The sequence below is a fragment of the Macrobrachium rosenbergii genome, chromosome 3 (genome assembly GCF_040412425.1).
Source record: "Macrobrachium rosenbergii isolate ZJJX-2024 chromosome 3, ASM4041242v1, whole genome shotgun sequence".
Classification (NCBI taxonomy): domain Eukaryota; kingdom Metazoa; phylum Arthropoda; class Malacostraca; order Decapoda; family Palaemonidae; genus Macrobrachium; species Macrobrachium rosenbergii.
The window spans coordinates 89,959,879-89,982,277 of record NC_089743.1 but is presented as its reverse complement, the minus strand read 5'-3'; the positions used below and the strand labels follow the sequence as shown (position 1 = coordinate 89,982,277).

Sequence of the window (22,399 nt, the reverse complement as noted above, 5' to 3'; positions counted from 1 at the left end):
CCTGATAGACAGAGGAATAAATTCAAAAAGCAATAAAAGAGAAATTTTTAAAAAGCCCAAAAAACTAGCAAACTTACTGCACTCACACAGAAAAGCTGCACCGAAGCACTAATAAGAAAACCTATCGAGAAGGACATTGCAGTACCTTCTATTCTGCTTGTATTTGATGCAATATATTTGACAGAATTTGTAACTGAAAAGTTGCAGAGGATTAAAAACGGGGTATATTGGAAAATATTGATGTAACAAAATGTACAGCAATTGTTATAGTACAGGGAGAGAGGAGCATCTTCTATGATGACAGAGGTGGAAAAATGGGAAGCCGTGGTATATAAACAAGACCCTGAGTCGACATGCTACGAAAAAGGTGGGAAATTATATGCAAAAAGTAAACCTTAATGCAAGACAAATAAATGAAATGGCCAAGTTAGAAAGAAAATCTACAACTACGCCGTGGGAAAATGATAGTGGAAAGGAGAGTTAAAACGTAGGTTCAGAAATATACAGGAAATAGAAAGGAGGCATGAAGTTGAATAAAGATGTGACACACTTTTGGATGGGTAATTTTCTTAGAGAAAGAACCAATACGTTAAAACTGAACTTCATAGCAGGCATATTGGAAGATGTGCCGACCGCAATTCTTGTGAAACTAATGAGGAAGATCCAATCCATTTTTTGTTATTTTGCCTTAATACAGAAATGACAGAAATATAGAAGTTGAACAAATGGAAAAAAAGTTTTGTTTATTGTCAGTAATAGTAAAAATAAACAATGTTTATTTCATATGTGGAGAAAAAAAAATAATAAAATAAACATCCAAGAGTAACTATAACTTCGGACCTTGATGTAAAACTATACGGCAATCGTGAAATACCACTGGTTAAGTCAGGTTCCCGTTTCCTCGGCTAGCTCTGAAAGTGTGAAGTGTTGTGTAGTGCTTATTTTTATTTAAACATGGATTTATTTTAGGAGGTAAGACTTACTAGGTTTTAACTGAGAGTTTATACTTCGTTTATACAGTGTTATTATTTGGTCACACTAAACTCTCATGGTTGTCCATTGCAAATTGTGTTGGCAATCCTCGACTTAGACTTTGCAGTGTGTTTATTGGTTCCAGAATGGTTTTCATTCATAAACGTTTGAGGATCCATTCACGAAGGCAATGTACATGTATAACCAAAGCATTAATCAGTGACTTGTAGCCTATGTTAAATGGTTAAGGTTACCATGTATTGTTTTATGTAGGCGTGTTTATGCTGTAGCCATTGTTTTGGGCATAAAACCTTTCCGTTTTATGTTTACCCTCTCCCATAACTTACGGGAGACACCATTGAGAAACAAGTTTTTTGGGTGAGGCAAAACTAATAAAAGAGGGCAGTGAATTACTTGAAAAAAATAGGAGATTAATACACCACAATATAATCGTGCAAAATAATACGCACTTTTGTGTAGAAAACATAACAACCCAAAAAGCAATTACGAGGAATCAGCTTAACCTGACTTGACCACTCTGGGTATGTTGGCGTTGCTCCGTCTGGACCCACTTCCACTTGACCTGACCTGACCCAGTCAAATCAGAATAAAATTAAAGGGTGCAACCTAACCTAACTTTCCCACACCTAACCCAGAGCACCAGGTTCTTGCCTGGCTGGGGTTATGGAATGAGTGTTCACTCCCTCAACCTCATCCTCACCTAACCTAAGGTAGACCACCATAAAAATGAGAGTAAAGTGCAGGGGTGCCTCGTAATTTAACCTAACCCAACATAACCTAGCCTAGACTACCAGGTCTTTAAATGGGCAGGGGCAAGCCCCCTTCACCTAGAGGACCAAAGATCATGAAAGTGGGATGCAGTTTTTGGCTTGACGTTGACTTTCATAAATCAATCAGTTGCAACCTAACTTTCCACACTGGATCCTAATTGCAAAGGGGGTCAAAGTATGGAGTATACTGTTTAAAGAAAGCATTTACTTTTGTTCCATTCTCAGTTCCCATAAACTGACTCCTAGCCAAGATTACTTTTGTGGAGGAAAGACATTTACCAGTGGATGGGATTACCTGACTTAAGGAGTGGTAGAGTTATGTATGTCTTCTGTAATTAAAATATATCTTATATCCATCAGTGCTTCTTACACACAAGGCAGCCACTTGTGTACTGAAGACACTATGCCATGAAATATGGTTGAAATCTGAAGACATCTGGTCACTTAGCATAAGAATATATGTGATGTTCTTACATACTGTATATGTAAACCATCACCTTTTATGTAGGAACGTTCCTGAGCGTGAGTTGGGAGCAGTTGTTGAAGCTTGGTGGTTAATTGATGGTAGGTGGGAGAAGATTTTCAATAGTCTGCCAAAAGCCAGTGCTTTTCTTCAGCTGTAGTTGGGGGTGTGGACTCTTAACTGCCTCACCTGGAGTTGCTGTTTTAGTTTCTTTATGTAAGGTTTTTATTTATTTAAATTGCTTTTGTTTTTGCAGTGGATGAAAACAGCAAATGGAAGGTGGTGCATGTATTTGCCCATGAGTGTTAGTGTAGTTAGTGTTTTTTTGTTTTGGGAGTCTGCATGTACCAGGATGAATCTTGCCTACAGAGCATATCTCAGTTTTAACAGTTGGCTATCACAAAAACGTTGGCTGCAATTTAGTCAGAAGGTAAAATTTTTGAAGGACTTTGTGCTTAAGTTTGTTAGTATAGGAAGAGAGGAGCATTGTGAAAGCAATTTAGGTGTTAACAATCATTTCTCCCCTCTTCCAGGTCCTTCGTTTGTAGAAAAATACCTTAGTGTTGCTGTAACTGGGCGAATTTTGAGGGAAAGGACCAGAAATCCTGATGTTTAAGTTAGTTACATATTTGCAGGGATGCGTACACAAGAGTATTTTAAATCCACAAATAGTGCATTTAGTCATGAAAATACGTAGATATATCTCAGTGAGACGAATTTCCGTGAATATGTATACATGCACCAGAGAAATCCACAAATAGGTTTATGGGGTGTTTGCTGTACATATATTTACATTAATCAGAAGAGTAATTCACACACAGCCATATATACTGGGGTCTTGGCACTTATGTTAACTGATATAAGACCTTGATAAATAATGTGCCAAATAGTAATATTGAGATAACCAAGGATTTAATTGGAGGGCTTGGTTGCTGGATGTGGGTACAGTGAAGCAGACAGTGGATACAGAGTTATACGACCCTTCTGCAAACGTGGAGGAAGGGCACATTAATACTCAATAAATTGAAACGCAGTCTAAACTGTACAAAGGGAAATTTCCGAAGGCACAAGGAGGGTGAGATCAACTTATGATCAGGCAATTTACTGATTAACACTGATGAGCTGATATTGACAATAAATCAATGTTTGTCTGGAAATTATCGACTTCTACCATCAAAGAGTATGTGTGGATGCTCAGCTCAGTTTTTAAACACAGAGGAATGGATCTGTCTTCTAGTCAAGATATCAGTGACTTAATGAAATCCTTTGATAAGTCTAAGCAAGAAAGTTCTTCCAGCATCTCTTGAAACTTAGATGTTGTACTGAAATGGCTTTCAAGTCCTCAGTTCGAACCTTTCTGTTCTGTCTCACTCAGGAATCTCACCAAGACGACTCTCTTTTTAGTGGCTCTTGCTACTGCCAAATGTATTGGGGCAACAGAGAAGAGAGTAGGATTTGCGCAAGGGGATGCAGCTTGCTCTCTTTCTCTTCGTTTCCTCGCAAAAAACGAGGACCCTTCCAAGCCCTGGCCCAGATCCTTCATTAACAAGAATCTTATGGATGTCTTAGGACCTGAGGAAGAAGAAAGACTTCTCTGTCCAGTGAGGTGTCTCGGGTACTACCTTCACAGGATGGAAAAGATTTGAGAACCTTCTAGCAACCTCCGTTGCTCTGTAAGAAGCCTGGTTCATCCGCTCTCCAAAAATGCCATATCCTTTTTTTCTGGGAGAGTTGATATCAGAAGCCCACTTTCAGATCCAGGAGGAAGCCTTTCTGTTAGTTAAGGTTAAGGCTCACGAAATTAGGGCAGTCGCAAACTTCCTTGGCACGTAGACATAACTTCTCTCTCTCTACGATCTTGCAGTTGACGTTCTGGGGATGCAAATCCATGTTTGCCTCACACTGCCTCAAGGACATAGAGACCTTGTTTGAAAATTGTAACACTTTAGGACCTTTATCCATGGCTGGCATGGTGTTGGGAGCAGAAGCATAGAGAACTCTGTTCCTTTGCTATCCACTTGCCTTGACTTAAGGTTTTGCGTCTAGGGAGCCTGGGGTACTTTGTACCTGGAGTACCCACCAGTTTTGTTTTTAATGGTTTGGGTTATGGTTTTAATTCTGTGATGTAGGTGATAATGTTGTTATTTTGTATTCTGGTCTTCGCCCAGGGCAAGGACATCTTTTAAACTTTGTCAGCATACTATGTACTTTGTGAGCTGCAAAGTTCCGCTAATGCAGGGGTAACCTTGGCTACACTGCCATGCCCACTGCAGGTTGAGAGAAGCACCGACTGAAGGCAGTAACTCCCTGCAGCAGCTCTCTCAACAGGTAAGGAAACAACAAACATTTATTTAATGTTAGCAACCTTTCTATTTCAAATTCATTACTTAATGCTTTGGAATAGAATATGCCCATGCTCTTTCCCACCTCTTATGATAAAAGTTTTATATTTACTTACCAAGTAATTACATGATAGGAGCCCTCCCTCCTCCGCTTGCATGGACATTAGAGCATGAAAGAACTGAACTCTCTGCCGGGGTGTTCCTTTGGGTTCTGGATAGTGGGCGGGACCTTGTCACCTACACACAACGATTAGAGTGGCCCATGGCGACTTTGAATTTTTTGCTGCCGTGGAGGTTAGGAACCAATAACTACATAATTACTTGGTAAGTATATAAAAACTTTATCATAAAAATGTTATTTTTATGATAAAATAATGATTTACAGTACTAATTTTCAAAAAATATTAAGTTTAATAAGATTAAATAATAACATTAAATAATAAAAATAATAATTCTCTCTCTCTCTCTCTCTCTTCTCTCTCTCTCTCTCTCTCTCTCTCTCTCTCTCTCTCTCTCTCTCTCTCTCTGGTAGACATCAAGGCGCCTCACACTGAGGACCTGTTAATGCAGGTAAAGGGTTAGGAAGGGTTAAGTTCATATGTATATATTTGTAAGGCAAAATGTCTAAGATGACTTTGAAAATATATTGATAAAATATCATTTCAAAGATTAATGCAGTAATAGAATAATATTTCAAGGTATATTTGATGTAGGATGCTAGTTTAAGGTATAGGTATACATTTGGTATTTGAATTTTCAATATATGCAGTTATAAGCATTTGTAGAGGGAGGGTGTTGACTATTTGTGGATTTTAACTATTCACTGGTGGGGGGGGCCGCTTGTGGTTTGCATCCCCGTGAATATGGGGGTTTACTGTATAGATTCATCCTAGCCCCTTTTCAGGTGATGGTGCTTACCCCCATTCATTTGAAAAGGCCCAGAAGTCTGACAGTTGAACATGCAGTTCTGCACTCCATTCAACAAATGTGTAGGAACAAATGACAAATTTTCAAAGTAATTTGTATTTTTCCTAACTATACAAACCTGAGGTTTTACAGTTTATATGCCCACCTCATGCCACCCGACATTCTGGTACCTGGGCCAGTCGGACAGTAGTTAAGTACCTAACCACCTTGTTTAAAAGTTAAACAGCCGTTTCCAGCTGTGCTGATGCATATTCCTTATGTAAAGACCTCAGGTTTGTATAGTTAGGAAAAATACAAATTACTCTGAAAATTTAATTTTTTTACCATTCTTGTTAGTACAAGTCATTGGTTTTTTTGTTTCCTGACTCTTACTGTTTTTGACAGTCATGTGAGGACCACAAGGGCCAACGGTGATTTTCAGCTTGGGGAAAACAAAAAAGTAGCCTAATAAAAATTAAAACAGTGCAAAAGATAGGTGGTTAATATGTGTAATCAGCAGCAGTCACAGTCATGGTAAAAAACTGACTCATTTATAAGTGTCTTTAGTTACTTAACACTGATAATGTTTTATAGCGACCATAATAACTTGGGCCATTTATATTTTTTTATTTGTTTCATCATTTTGAATAATTTTTCTTCTCTGCCACTTACATGGAATTTAATACTTACAGTTCGCTAGACCAGGTTAGGTTAGGTTGGGACGTCTAAGGTAAAAAGTGGTTCATCAGTTACAGGAGATTCTAGCAGGTCATAGGCTGTACTTTATAAATGTTGGCATAGGGGTACAGTCCAGTAGTTTTCAGCAAAAACAGTTCATATAAATTAACTATTTTTCATCAGATGTTTCACAAAGAGGCAAAATCTTCACCAGTCAGGCAGGAGGCACCACCCTAGGTTAAATTAGCTTACAATGCATCCCTGTATTTCACTTGTTTTGTTTTTCACCATCAGGAAATCCAGGCATGGCTCATTGGCCCCCAGTAATTGTAGGTCTTAGGGATAGTATAATGTATTAATCAAGCATTTTCGATGGAAATGAAAGTAAAATTTATGAAAACTGATATACTTTATGTATATACTTATCAAAAAACTTTCTTTTACCATTTTACTTCAACATTTTTATTCCTGCATTTTTATTCCTGGTTATATTCAGCTGGTATTCAGTTTTTTCATGATTACATTTACCATTAACCAATGGTCATTGCATAGGGAAAGGAGTTGCCCACTAGGCAAGGTGATAGGCAGAGCTCAAGGTTTGGCTATGTTAGGTTATGATGTATTGATGGTATTACCGTTGCTGATTATGATGAACAGTGCATGAGGTTTTCCTATTGGTTCCCTCTAGTTTGCTTCAGTTTCTTTTCATTGTCGAAATCTGTGATTCATCAGTTTTCAAGAGGGTCTGGAAGACTATACTTTTAGAATGCTGGGGTTAGGCTACAATTTGGCAGCTTCAGGCAGAAAAAATGGACGTTTGATATGCTAATTTCTGTGGTATAAATGATACACGAAGGAAAAATCCTTCTCCTAAATGTGAGGCATTTCAGTAACAAAATTGTCATTTAATGCAGTAACAGAAAAACCACACACACAGTTTTGCTTAGTGAATGAGTAAAATCCAAGTCATTCTCTACAAAATAGCGTACAACAAATGCATCTTGAATCTAAAGTGACAGGTAGTGAAAAGCAGCTAGTCCGAAAAAGTCTAGAATCTTATTAGTAAAATAAATTGCAGAGGTGCTAGTTTGCACTATGCTGAACTGCTAGTGTGTTTGGGGTAAATTCCCAAGGAGTTACACAAGTCGCCAGAAACATTACAGTGGATTTAGAATATTAATGAAGACTTCAAATGTTAGAGAAAGAAAATATTAAAATCGTCATTCAGCCATTGGTGTTAATTCGGCGTTGGCACAAAGTTGGTACGTCATGACCAAGTTTTGTATAAGATTGTAATTATATAACTCCTATATAGTTATGCAAGTTCGTTCTTGGGTTTTGTTGTGTATGCCGGTTGCATTTGAATTTTGAGAATGGAATAAGACATACAGGGATGCTGAGTAGAGAAGGGGAATTATGGGAAGACAGCCAGGCCAGACCAAATAAAAGATAGAGGAAAACTCAAGTTGAAAACTCAAGTTGTATATTCACATATCGTTGCTAACATAATAATTGAGGTCTTTGTTGTGTGAAAAAAAATATTTTTATTTAAATGATTTGAACTTCTGTTGCCAAGAAATTGCCAGTTTTTGTCACACCATTCTCAAGTTTCTCAAATAGTCGGGGAGGGGGGGAGCCTAGGAAATAGGAATATTTAGGTGAAGGAACGTATTCATGTCCAGCTGCCATTGAAATGAAGGGTTAAAGAACTTACAGCAAATAAAAAGCAAAACCCAGTGTGTATGTCAGAGAAAGCCAGAATATAACCTAACCTAGCTTAAAGCTCACCTGATTACTACATCCTAACTTAACCTTGCCTCACCTAGGTAGCAGTATTCTGACTTGGCACTGAGGTATGGTTGTCATTCCCCTAAATCGACCTACTTATGTATGTATCCTCACCTAGAATGTAGTCACCCACCTGAAACAACTTTTCTGTAGAGTCAACGTCCAAAACTACCTTAGTTTGAGAACTAAAGTTAGGTCTTCCGGATCCATCTTCTGGAATAAATGCACTTCCAAGTTTGATTCTATAATTAAATGAAAATCTTAGGTTGGTTTTTTTAGCATATTCATGCTCAGATATCAGGATGGCTTACTTTTGTCATTTAAGGTTTCTTGCTATGGATTACTGTAAACAGGGCCTGTGCTAGGAATTGTGGGGCCCAACTAGAAAGTTATAGAAATTAAGACAATTTGTTTTGTTTATTATAAAAGTAATTTTCCAAGTGAAAATTATCTGTTAATATAGTATGCATAACACTGTGAGGAATCTTCATTTCACGTTTTCTGTAGCTGTTTATTCTTCTTAGAATGCAGAAAAGGCTTCAAATGGGTTCATGGAAGAGGGCCATCAATATTCCAAAAATGTCCAAGTATTTTTTTTGCTACATCCAAGCATTTGTGATGATGTGATACATCCTGTGATAGCGAATACTCCAGGTGATGGTGAAGACATGAATCCTTTGTTTCTTAATCAGATTTGTAATGAGAACCATTTATGTTCAACAAGGAAACAACGAGACCAAAAATATGAAATCGTCATTGTGGTTGCTCATTGGAAATAAAGAACGTGGAATTTTTAAATTATGTCAAAATGGTGCAGAAGAAAGTAGGCTGCGTAGTATAATTATATCAAATATCGTAAGAGGTGTGGTTTATGAAACAGATAGAAATTTAGCCTGTCCATATCCAGACTCAGCGTAGACAGCAGACTATTTCGTAAACTACCCCAGGAACTGGAGATGTTAAAACTTTATTCAATAAGAAACTTGAGGACACAGCTATTCAGAATAACTATGGTAAAGATTTGTTACATAATGTAATGTGACTAACAATTAGAAAAAAAAGACTGGCCAATAGGGAGAACTGTCAAAGTAAACTTGGTAGTTGAAAGCTATGATGTTAAAAAAATAATCCGCTAGTTATAGATGAGCTACCCGTTAATTTCCGTTTTCTTTAGTTAGAGATGTGATGTCATAGAAAATGGTCTTTAACTTTTATAAAATAATCTGTAAATCGAGTCTTAATTGATGTCTACGTTTTTCATGAACATATCATTGTTACGTCAAATATAACAATATGATAATTTCCATGGGTAATGAACCCATTAAAAGGGTGCCGTGTATTTCCGCTGATAGATAGGCTGTCTCAAGAACACTGTCCAAATTTCACCATTTGGTTTCTCGTTTGACGAATGGCGATTCGCCATAAAGGTAAGATAATTTGTGCACATTTACTTATCCTTTTACACCAACCTGATAGAACAATTGTCAATTGCATTTTATGGTTCAAGTAGAATGGTGGCAGTTTGTGGTTCAAGTAGAATGGTGGCAGTTTGTGGTTCAAGTAGAATGGTGGCAGTTTGTGGTTCTAGTAGAATGGTGGCAGTTTGTGGTTCTAGTAGAATGGTGGCAGTTTGTGGTTCAAGTAGAATGATGGCAGTTTGTGGTTCGTGTACTGTAGAATGATGGCAGTTTGTGGTTCATGTACTGTAGAATGATGGCAGTTTGTGGTTCATGTAGAATGATGTCAGTTTGTGGTTCAAGTAGAATGATGGCAGTTTGTGGTTCATGTAGAATGATGGCAGTAAAAGTGATTGCAAAAATATCGACAACGAAACACAAGCAGTCACAAAGAAAAGTTTTAATTAAAGAAAAAAATAGAGGTTAAGTTAAAACCAGACAATGAAAATTTATTTGGTAAAAATAAATCGAGGAGTGTGAATTTTCAGATTCGTTATACTTTGATAATTTATAAGGTATATATTTGAGCCAAATAGCATGTAAAGCAGCTCACCAATCAAATTTTTAACGCAAAACGTAATGTACAGTGTTTAGGCTTAGATATTTCACTGTGGACCGTACAGATATTTTCTTTTTCTGGCGTCTTAATTCACAATGTTTGGGACTAGACACCTGTTTTACTGTATAGTTGATGTAGGCTATACTATATTTTGTACTTTATCTGTGTTGGAAGCCAAGTGAATTATTATTATTATTATTATTATTATTATTATTATTATTTTTATTAATATTATTATTATTATTATTATTATTATTATTATTATTATTATTATTTGAGAGGTGGCCTTCTCCAAGGGCATTAGTGTTGAATATATTTGCGATTTCTGCGGCATTTGTTTGTCGAGTTATAGAGGATGAATAGATTTGTTTGTATTTAGCATTTCCCAACGTTTTGTGTGAGAGAGAGAGAGAGAGAGAGAGAGAGAGAGAGAGAATGGTGGGTTTGCAGAACAACGAGGGAGTGAGTGTAATTGTCGTTAGTGAGTGCTTCGGTTGTTGGTAGAGGATGAGGTCTTTAGTTCAGAGTTGTTTATTGTGCTGTCTGTCTGTGCAAATCTCGAGGGAGTTTTTTTCAGTTTTTGAGAGAGTCTTGAGCTGAGTTCTGTGCAAGGCGGACATTGATGGTGGATTATTGTATGTTCCGTGAGTCAGAGTGTTTTCTGTTGGATGTCATTGTTGTCTGTGCATGTGTCTCTTTCTTTTTTGCTCGTTTTTTTGGTTGGAAGTCTGTTTTCCGGTTTTGTTTGTGTAATTTTGTCTACTGTGTTGGCGACCATGGACACCCTCAACCATCTCCCAGCAACCGAGGATCATAGTGAGTATTGTATGTGGTTATATGTTCGGTGTATCTGTGTTGTGTATTGTTTTTGTGTTTTAAAATCCCGCCACAGAGTCGCCTTTATACTTTTTACAATATTCATCAGCGTGTAGGCGGCATATTAGGTTTCTGAAGGGCATATAAAGATTTTCTATTGCGATTGTTTTATTTCCTTTGACGTTTTGACCCATGTTCTTGCTGTCATCAAGTGAGAACAGCATGAGGGAATGAATTTCGATTGGCTGTGCCTTGACATTGTTGCGGAAAGCTCGTGGTGCTTAACGATCTTTTTGGCCCATTCGTGGGGTTGGCGAGTGTGTCAAGTCAATTGCTAATGGGACTGGTATCTCTCTCTCTCTCTCTCTCTCTCTCTCTCTCTCTCTCTCTCTCTCTCTCTCTCTCTCTCTCTCTCTCTCTCTCTCTCCCGTTTGGCAATTTCGATTGGCTGTGCCTTGAGTTAGGCGCCGGCTGATTTCTTATATTTTTTCTTACAACAAGAAGTCCTTGAAAACTGAGGTAATGTTAGAGAATTGTTATTATTATTCATGAGTACTTACGTGTACCAACATACTTAACTGGTATGTATTCAAGCGTAGTCAGTGATTGCACTACAAGCAGTCGAAAAACTTCATCTTACACCCTTACCAGAAGTTCATGTAGACCCAGTTCATTATCTCTGGGGGTCGTGTTCAAGAGAATACTCACTTAGATTGCATCTTATGATAGATACAGTAAAGAAGGCAGCATCACAAATGATTAGGAGTTACTTTATGCATTAGTGTTTTTACAGGCTCATGAGTTGCTTGTGCCAAGAATGTGAATGTTATTGATAACTTCATTGGAAGATCCATGTCCACCAAGAAGTTGAATAGGTTATCATTGGTTTTTGTCTTGGGTGTAAGCTAGGTCTTACATTAAGTCTCGAGATGCTCACTAACAAACTCGGTATTTTGAGTCTTCTTAAGCTTTGCCTCACATGTAAGGCTATATCTCAGCTATCCAAAGTGGAATCTAATGCCCTTGGTTACAAGCTTTATCTCTGATGAAGCAAAGGCTAAGTCTTGGCATGCACATTAAGGAATCCAGCAGCCTAGGCTAATATTCCACTGCGAACTTCATCACCGTTGTAGATTTGTTAACTATTTCAGCAAACAAACTAAGGTATTAAGTCATTTAAACCTAATAATCTGTTTTGAGAATCAATTTAAATGGAAGCTGAGCTTCTGTATTAACAAGAACAATGCAGAAATTGGTATAGCAGCGAGCCTCTTCCTATTTTCTTATGTCTAAATTATATATCTTTGCTTGTGCATCATTAATATGTCCTATTAACCTGCAATTTGCTTAGGAATCTTGTTGGAAATTAATATCTCAAAATATCACTAAACTGTACTGTTTCCAACATCAGAGTTTTTTGGGAAGTTGCTGATTAATTTTGCTTCTTTCGCGTGTACTGAGGAATTAGTATTTGCTTTCTTAGATGCTGCGCACATTAAAAGCATGAATTACAACTCTTGACATGTATCAAAATATATCCTCTTTGCAGTTTTGTTGTAAGTCATAAGCAGAATCAAATAGGGTTGTTTCTCAAGAAAAGAAAGTGACATCTGTTTTCTTGTTATTCTGTGGCTCCAGCTCATTAACAAGCTTATGAGGTAGAAAATAATTGCCCATTCTTCCCACTTTTGAACAAGATTTACAACCAATGCAAAGATAGGGAGAGGCAGGCTACCGTACTGATCTCTACATTGTTCTTTGCTAATGCATAGATAAGCCTAGCTTCCACTGAAACTGGTCCTCTGGAAAGATGATTAGGTCTAAATACTGGATCCCTAAGTTTGCTTGCTGAAACAGTTAAAACCCATACTTTTGAAATGAAGTTTGTAGAGGAATGTTAACTTAGGCTGCTGGATTCCTTGGTGTGCATGCCAAGACTTAGGTTTGTTTCAACAGAGATTAGGCCTGTAATCAAGTACAGTATTAGACGCCCCTTTGGGCATGCTGAGAAAAAGTCTATATTTGAAGGAAAGTTTAGGGGGGCTTGAAATAGTGAGTTTCCTAGTGTGCAACCCGAGGTTTAGTGAGACCTAGATTACATCCAAGACAAAACCCATAGAAGATGATTGACCTGTTAGACACCTCGGTGGACATGGAACTTTCAGTCAGATGATCAACAACTTGCACATTCTTGGTACAGGCAGTCCATTTGTGTGCTTGAGCCTGTAAAAATACACAGAGACAGTATTTGCCATGTACGTTGGTTGTTCAAATTCTCATAATACTGTGTCCCATTTGAAAGAGCTGGGTTCCATCATTAGGAGTTGGAGGACTAGCCTTTGGTGTAACTCTTGACACATGGCAAAATCATGCAACGAAAGAAAAGCCAAAAACTTCACATTGTTATGGTACCAGTTAACAGACTAAAATTTTATATTCTATCCTTAAGGTAAGAAATATAGCGTGTGGCTTAAACGACTAATTGCAGTTGGAGGGCATTTTTCATATCACCCTGAGAGCCAACCTGCAGTTTGCCCATACCAGCCAGGAAGGGTGAAACCCTAGTTAGTGACAAGTAAGAATTGCATCCCTTTACGTGATCTTGTATGGTAAACGTTTCACAGTCAACCTGTTACTCCTGAAACCATTTTATAATGGGATCAGGTTTTTATATAGCTCAGCCTTTGATATCCCCATATTTGCTGTGTTCTAGAATTTTGACTCGGAAAGAAAATCTTACAAAGGACAGCTTTGTACAACATACGAACAGGGTTTGTTTAAAAATTAAGGATTTAAATGGGCTTTGTCCTCAGTAGGGTCTACTTAGTGCTTCTGTACTGGATGCTTATATGGAATCATGTAGTCTGTGGTTCACTTTGGGAATACGTAACCAATTAGGACAAACCTTTTGGGGTTATGATTAACACTGCTGTTTAGCACAGTTCAACTGCATGAAGGAATTTATTGCAATTTATCATAATATACAAATTGCTGCTTGGGAACTGCTATCATGCCAGTGTTTTTGGCATAGCTCACTTGAAAGAGATGAACTATCTCTAATTGTTAACCCTTCATACATGGAATTTTTAAGTATCTGCAGGTGTAGAAATGATTATCAGAGTTTGGAATCGGTCTAGTGGGAAACCACGAAAGGTAATGGCTCCTCTCCCCTTTCCACCTCTTGAGGTACATCCATATTATAGTAAAACATGTAATTACGTATCAATAGCTTAATGCATCCACATCACAAACAGTGAAACGAGTCAACGACCGAGAGTAGAGAACGAATCAATTGCCCATGCCGGGTAATCGTACGACGCACTGGTTATGACTGCCAAACAAATAAATCGTTGAGATGTATTCGTCTTGTCTGTGATGTGTGCATGATATTTACTGATACGTGTTTGACATGTTTTACTGCAGTGTTGATGTATCCTTACACCAGGAGTGGCTGGGAGAATGACAATGAGAGTAAGGCCAAAATCCAGTTGAACAGATGCTATTCATACGAATTGGTACACTGCATGATTGAGTTTACAGATACGCGCTGAAAACCGCACAGACAGTAAGTATCCAATGCAGCACGAGGGAACGCGTGCTTGAGAATACCACTAAGTCCACGTCAGAAGGTGAGTGAAAACGGGACTCTGAACAAGTACTTCCGAAGTTTATAATACATTTTCAAGTTCAAGTATATATATTTGCTCAAATATTTCAGTTTTTTATTTAATTCACTTACTATTCCTACCTTATAATGGGAAATTCTTGACCAACCCTAAGGGCAAAATTGAGCTACTTAATAGGGGCCCCTGGGCTAAACCTTCTTCGGTGGGTGTTCATCTTACCGATTTCTGTCATTCCAACGCGTTTCAGAGCAAGTTAGTTTTTAATTTGAAGATTGATGACGTTGAGGTAGATAACCTTATGGGTTATCGGAAAGAATCTGGTTATTTTAATGAGATATGATTTCAGTATATCAATATTTGATAAAGATTTTAGTCATATTTTATATACTAAGTATATATTTTGAATATAAAAGTTTAATATGTTTATTTTTTGTTGGTTCTATCTAATATCGTTCTTCATTTTTACGTTCATATTCTAACACTGAATTTTACTAGTTGCCATCATTCACATATTATCAATCATATCATTAATTTATATATTTCACCGTCATTACGGCGCTGAATAATCCTGATCGGTCCTGGCGCTTGGTCTTCAAGACCTAAATTTCATAATCAATCAAAAACATCCTAGGTAACTCGAGTGTTGTTTGAATTTTCGTGCCAAGTAGTATTTATCAGATGAATAAGTTGTGCAATACATTGCCTGTTCCACAGTATTATATAAGTGCTGTTTTCAACCATTACTGGCCAGTCTTACTCCTTCCGCAGCCCAGTAAGGTTGTTGAAAAGTCAGCCTTCGACTTCTTGCGTAAGTTCCTTCAATCTAAATAAATGCTTCATTATCGAGAGAGATTTAAGTTGAATTTGATTCGTGCTGTACATATGTAAAATTTTGTGTAATTAGAATCGAAACTGACCCAACTCCTACTTGATAGCTAAGTTTGTAACACTCAGTAATTTTATACAGGCTAAAAGTATTAGTAGTACATATGATGCCCTTTTTAGATGTATTTAAATCCCTGAGTCCAGAATTGTTCAAGTTGATTTCAGTGCTGCCTTTGATATAGTTTCTATAAGAAAGCCGTTTTATCTTATGAGTTGTAGGTTAAGAACAGCACAGTATTCGAGGCAATGGAATTATTAGTATTTTTGTGAGCTTAGATATATCTTCGACTGGTGTTACTAAGGTTAGTGTGCTGATACTTTTGTTATTAATGGAAAAATCAGTTGTGATGTTAGCAAATATATATAATTTACGAATATTATGCGTAAAATGTTATGAGAACTTTATCACAAAAGAAAACCGGACTTATCTACCCCCCGAAGATAATCAGCTAAAGGGAGTTATTTCAAGTCACATTTTATAATACCCGAGTCTCACGGCACATCTCTCTCTCTCTCTCTCTCTCAGTCATCTCTCTCTCTTTGCTCTCGAAGAACTCTCTCTCTCTCTCAGTTAATGGAAAGAAATCTCTCAGGTATAAAGGATAAAATTTTATTCACTTTGAACCACTTAATCAATCTAAACAGTCATTATTACGTGCAATAATAATTATGTAATCTGTTTGTCATTTGTTCAGATGAAACATCAAAACAGAGTTCGAACTACATGGTTTATTTTTACGTCTGCGACCAAATGATGCAATTCGACATTTATTTTACGTCTGCACACAAAGCCACAACAAAGCATTAATTTCAACAATAGAACTGCACCCATTCTCAACAAAACCTGTTGTGGCACTGGTTTCGTCAAAATGAATCGCATCAAATGACTTATAGTTACTTGACGTGACGCTACTCTCTTGGCGTGAACGCAGCCTAAGTGGTAGTTCAGACCATCAGGTCTCTCTACTGACTGCATGAAAAAGTTTAGGCACATGCAACTTGGACTGCTTCCACATTCTGTTAATGTGGTACGTTGCCATGCTACCAAATACATATTCTCAATATAGTCGGCTGAAAATAAGGTTTGACCCCCCAAAAAATTGCTACTAAAGCTTTGTCAACTGTTTATTGTAGTGTCGGGTGTGCTTAATAACATTATATCAAAAGTATACCACAATCTGACTATGTTAAAGGGTTGATTTCCAAGATGGCGTCTATAATGGCCCTTAAATCCTTAAAATGCCCGTCACTCTTCATTATTCAAACCAGACAAGTAATGCTGGTGCCTAACACCGTATTTTGGGGATCTGGAAACCCTATTAGCATAACTGCATCATATTGAAGTGATTATATACTCACAAAAAAAATCCAAGATGGCAGACCAATATAAAAATCTCATTATTCTAGATTCCCAAAATTTTGTATTTATATTAAGTATACCTTTAAATAAACTACGTTTTAGTAAATCTAGACCACTGAGCTGATTAACAAATCTCCTAGGGCTGCAAACGTCATCAATAAAGTACCTGTTCAGAAAGACAGTTCAGACACCCAATTTACTTTCTCTTTAAACTGGAGAAATGTTTGTGATGGGATTTTCTTGCTATGTATTTGTGAAAGCTATTTCGCTCCTCCATAGATTTTGTATTTATATATAATACTAAATGAGTTTACTGTAAGTCACGTCTGAAATCCTGCTAATTAGATAGCCAAAAAACAGTCCCCAAATGAATTATGATTTTTTGTATTTTGGCAAACACATTTTGAAATCCTTCATCTTAATGAGCTTTTATAAATACGTAGTCTTTGTGATGTTTTAATCACTGTGGTTTAAAATCAACATAAATTTATTGGATTCCTAGATTAACTCCAAAAACAGGGGTTTTTTAAAGACTGCAAAATCAAAGCAGACATAAAATGAGTTAAAAATGAGTAATTTTTTTTTTTTGTTTGGCAGCCATATTGATCCTCCAATATTAAATTTTGTTATCAGACCTACTTTTACAGTATATCGTCTGTAATTCAATGTTGATAAAATGTTAAAAGAGGGTTATTAAGAAATCTTTGGAGTTAATTTTCCCTTGAATCACCAAAACAGGTGTATAGACACTTTGTTGACTTTTGTAAAAAATAAACTAGAATGAATGATATATTTTGTCTCTATTAGGACAGAATTGGTCTGACATCTTTTCATTTTAGCTAAGTATGTAATCACTTCAATATAATGCAGATATGCTATTTGGGCTTCCAGATCCCCAAAATAAGGTGTTAGGCACCAGCAATACTGTATCTAGTTTGAATAATGAAGATAACAGGCATTTTAAGGATTTAGGGGCTATTATAGACGGAGCATCTTGGAAATCAGACCTTTTGCATGGTCAGAATGTGGTTTTAAAGACTTTTGATAAGTTACTAATCACACCTCTTAAAGTACGATAAACAATTAAGAAACCTTTTACTAATGTTAATTTTTTTGTTTCGGGTTATTATCGTGCTTTTTCTTAAATGCAACTGATCTCATAGACTAATCAAATTGCATTTCAGTTCTGCTTCAAAAAGTTTCCCTTTTACTGGAGTTTATTATTGCAACCGACGCATCAGATCAAGGAGGATGGTCTTACTACAGTGGCATGACAATGACACTGATTTTATTCTCTATGCGCTTTAATGTGATACTGGTTGAAAGTTCCATGCCATTACCTCATCATCATCACTACAAAGGGGCCTCTTTGAAATTCTGCCACTCGTGTCTTTCTTGTGACAGAGTTTCATAACTAACCTTGTATTCTTCTTGAAAATTTATTAGAAATCGAGAAAATTTCCCTTTTATAAAACTGCAGTTTCACTGTCATACCATAATTCATGACCAATGATAAAGCAATATGTTTCCATACCAGACGTGTATAATCTGACGTTTGTTTGCTTTCTTACAAAACGAACATCGTTGCGTCTTGAAAATAAAAGGTGATTGTCAGATCTTACTCAGCCTGAATCAAAAAACAGTCTTGTGTTGAACTTGCTTTTTCTTAGTCTCAATGTAATTCCATTACTTGTCTTAGTTTGGGATATGATTTCTGTCTTGTCTTTATTTTAAACTTATGTGATTCAATTGATAACCTGTATGTTTTCATCAGTTTGTTCTATATAAGTTTTTTTATTCCAGATAATGATGTCACATTGACAATGGATAACTGTTTGTTTATTGACTTAATATTATCGAAGATTTTTAAGCAGATTTATTTTATTGCAAGCCATATAATCTGTGCACTAAATGTTTTTAGCTTCACCAGTTACATTATCATTTCAGTGAAAATTATCATTTCAGGTTGAGTTAGCATTATTTTATTTGATTTATCCGGATTACATTTATTTATATATGATTTATATGTTAATCATTAGCATTATCAGTATAATCAATATTTGAGTTATATAACACCTTTTTTCTCACTTTGGCAATTTTGCAAGACTTGTGTTCACAAATGTACAAAAGGCAGTAATTGTGGTCATTCAATTTTGAGTATAATGATTTTTGTTGGTGGTTCTTTTGCTTTCTGAGATTGTTATGCCAACTTGAATCCTTTTTGATGATTTCAGACATTGTGTTTTTACGTACCAGGCATATTTCATGTTATGCTTTAAATAAACCTTTCTTAGTAAATCTAAGATTTTACCATAAGTAAATTACGAGTTATGTTCAAAATCTCAGTGGCCCAAACCAAAACGTAAAATAATTATCCATTCCTGTGTAATGTTAAAGACTCTTAGCATGCTGTTTGGGAATAAACTCAGCGTTCTCTTTTGAGCTCCTTTAATTCTTATTTTGTCCCTACAGCTGCCTGCCTAAAAGTTATTTTTAATCGGTTAAACTAATTGATTCTTTTGTATATAGTCTTTATACTAAATAAACTGGTTGTTCTGCAATATTTTGATCTTCTGTTTATCAAATGGAAAAATGCAAAAAAACTGACTGAATGCAAAAAATGTCAAACACAAAAAATACAATATCTTCACTTCAGTTTACTGTAAGCACCATAAGTAAAATAATTATGTCTTTTTGTATTTAAGTGACAATCTTAGATTTTAAAAAACGTAGTTTTGTTTGGCAATTTCTTGTTTAATAAAAACATTTAGGCAGATGTTTACCTGTGTAAATTTAAAATATACTTTTTGTTTGGCAGCCATATCGATCCTCCATATTAAATTTTGTAATCAGACCAAAAATTCAGGTGTTTTGGACACTAAATTTACTTGTATAAAATAAATTAGAATGAATAACGAAATTTTCATAGTATGGCGGCCAAATTGGTCTGACATCTTGTATTTGTGAGTATATACAGTAATCACTTCAGTATAATGCAGATATGCTAATTGGGATTCCAAATCCACAAAATAGTTGTTAGGCGCAGCATTGCTTGTCTAGTTTGAAAAATGAAGAGTGACAGGCATTTTAAGGATTTAGGAGCTATTATAGATGCCAACTTAGAAATCAGACCTTTTGCATGGTCAGATTGTGGTAGACTTTTGATATGTTACTAAGCACACCTGATACTACGATAAACAATTAAGAAGCCTTTTGCAGCAATTTTTTGGGGGGCAAGGTGCTTTTTTCTTAAATGCAGCCGACTAATAAGTCTTTCATTCCATTTACTGTAAAATGCTGTAATGGTCTTCGTAACAGCTTTATTGACACTGATGTTCATGCGCTTCAATGCAATACTGTTTGAAAATTCCATGCCATTACCTCATCATTATCATCATCACTGCAAAGGGGCCTCTGAAATTCTGCCACTCATGCCTTTCTTGTGCAGAGTTTCATAACTAACCTTATGTATTCTTCTTTAAACTTTATTAGGAAACCGAGAAAATATTTTAGATGAACTGCAGTTTCACTGTCATACCATAATTCATGACCATATAGCAATATGTTCCATACCGGATGTGTGTATAATCTGACTTTTGTTTGCTTTTTTAAGCAGTTGTGTCTATTTGATTGTCAGATCTTACTCAGCCTGCCAATCAGTTGAACTTGCTTTTTCTTAGTCTCAATTAATTCCATTACTTGTCTTAGTTATATGGCTTGTTATTTATGTATATATTGGTACCTGTATGTTGTTTGCTCTATAAGTGTTTTTTTTTTATTCCAGATGAAAATGTCACATTGACTATGCCTGGGATTGACTTAATATTATCGAAGATGCAGATGTATCTTAGCAGCCACGTCTCACTATAAGCTTCACCAGTTACAGATACTCCTGTTTCTGGTATCAGTGGAAGTCCCATGTGAGTTAGCACCACTTTGTTTATACTAGTTACTGAATACAGATTCATGTTCTCTCAAATATTTTATTTTTATTGCTTTAGGCAATAGCATCCTTGATGCGTGTACCAGAGGCACTTGTGGTTCCTAAAGACAGGTTGATGGTTCCTGTTACGAACTTTCCTTCCCAGGGAGACAACAGTACTAGGCCTACCTGTTACTTCACACCTGCATAGTTTTACCATAAGTAAATTACGAGTTATGTTCAAAATATGGCCTCACAAAATGTAAAATAATTATCCATTCCCTGAATGTAAAACTCTAGCTGTACTGGGAATACCTCCTCCTAAATCCTTTAATTCTTATTGCCCCTACAGTTACATGCATAAGTTATTTTTTAAGGTTAAACTAGACTTCTTCCAAACTGGATGTTCTGCAATATTTTGGGCTTCTGTTATCAAGTGTAAATGCAAAATTGCAATATCTTGCAACACCATAAGTAAAATAATAGGTCTGTATTTAAGTAATAAAAATGAAAAATTTTATGTTTGGTGCTCAGTCTTATTAATAAACCAGTAGGCAGATGTTTCCTTAGTACATTACATATCGCTCCTAGGATTCCCAAATCACCAAAACAGGTGTTTAGACACTAAATTTACTTGTATAAAATAAATTTGAATGAATAATGAAATTTTCATGGTATGGCGGCCATATTGGTCCGTCATCTTGGATTTTGTGAGTACATAATACTTCAATATAATGCAGATATACTAATTGGGATTTCAGATTCCCAAAATAGTTGTTAGGCACCAGCATTGCTTATCTAGTTTGAATAATGAAGAATAACAGGCACTTTAAGGATTTTTAGGTGCTATTATAGACAGCATCTTGGAAATCAGACCTTTTGCATGGTCAGATTGTGGTTGACTTTTGATGTGTTATTAAGCACAACTGATACTAAAATAAACAATTGAGAAACCTTTTGTAGCAATTTTTTGGGGGGTAAGGTGCTTTTTTCTTAAATGCAGCCGACTAAAGGTCTTTCATTACATTTACTGTAAAATGCTGTAATGGTCTTCGTAACGGCTTTATTGATACTGATGTTCATGCGCTTTAATGTAATACTGGTTGAAAGTTCCATGCCATTACCTCATCATCATCACTGCAAAGAGGCCTCTTTTGAAATTCTGCCACTCATGTCTGTCTTGTGCAGAGTTTCATAACTAACCTTATGTATTCTTCTTGAAATTTATTAGGAAATCGAGAAAATATTTTAGAAATACTGTAGTTTCACTGTCATACCATAATTCATGACCATATAGTAATATGTTCCATACCGGATATGTGTATAATCTTACTTTCTTAAGCAGTTGCGCCTATTTGATTGCCACCAGATCTTATTCAGCCTGCCCATTGGTTGAACTTGCTTTTTCTTAGCCTCAATTAATTCCATTACTTGTCTTAGTTATATGGCTTGTTATTTATGTATATATTGATACATTTATGTTGTTTGTTCTATATAAGTTTTTATATTCCAGATAATAATGTCACATTGACTATGCCTGGGATTGACTTAATATTATCGAAGATGCAGATTTATCTTAGCAGTCACGTCTGTCTAAAAGCTTCACCAGTTACAGATACTCCTGTTTCTGATATCAGTGAAAGTCCCATGTGAGTTAGCACCACTTTGTTTATACCAGTTACTGAATACAGATTCATGTTCTCACAATATACCAGTGAAAATCCCAGGTGAGTTAGCACCACTTTGTTTATACCAGTTATTGAATACAGATTCATACTCTCTCAAACATTACATTTTTATTGCTTTAGGCAATAGCATCCTTGGGGCGTGCACC

General features: G+C 36.2%; 1 long non-coding RNA gene across 2 annotated transcripts in view; it reads left to right on the top strand.

Moving 5' to 3' along the window:
- The window catches only part of LOC136827425 (uncharacterized), a 332,974-nt gene that overhangs the window by 302,235 nt on the left and 8,340 nt on the right, over positions 1-22,399 (top strand). Inside the window, exons 1-3 of one of the 2 annotated variants that reach the window (XR_010849806.1) lie at positions 780-972; positions 20,428-20,563; positions 22,079-22,214. This is a non-coding gene — a long non-coding RNA (uncharacterized lncRNA). Of the gene's footprint in view, positions 1-779; positions 973-20,427; positions 20,564-22,078; positions 22,215-22,399 lie in introns of those variants that run through there. The other variant, XR_010849807.1, reaches the window with a different exon arrangement.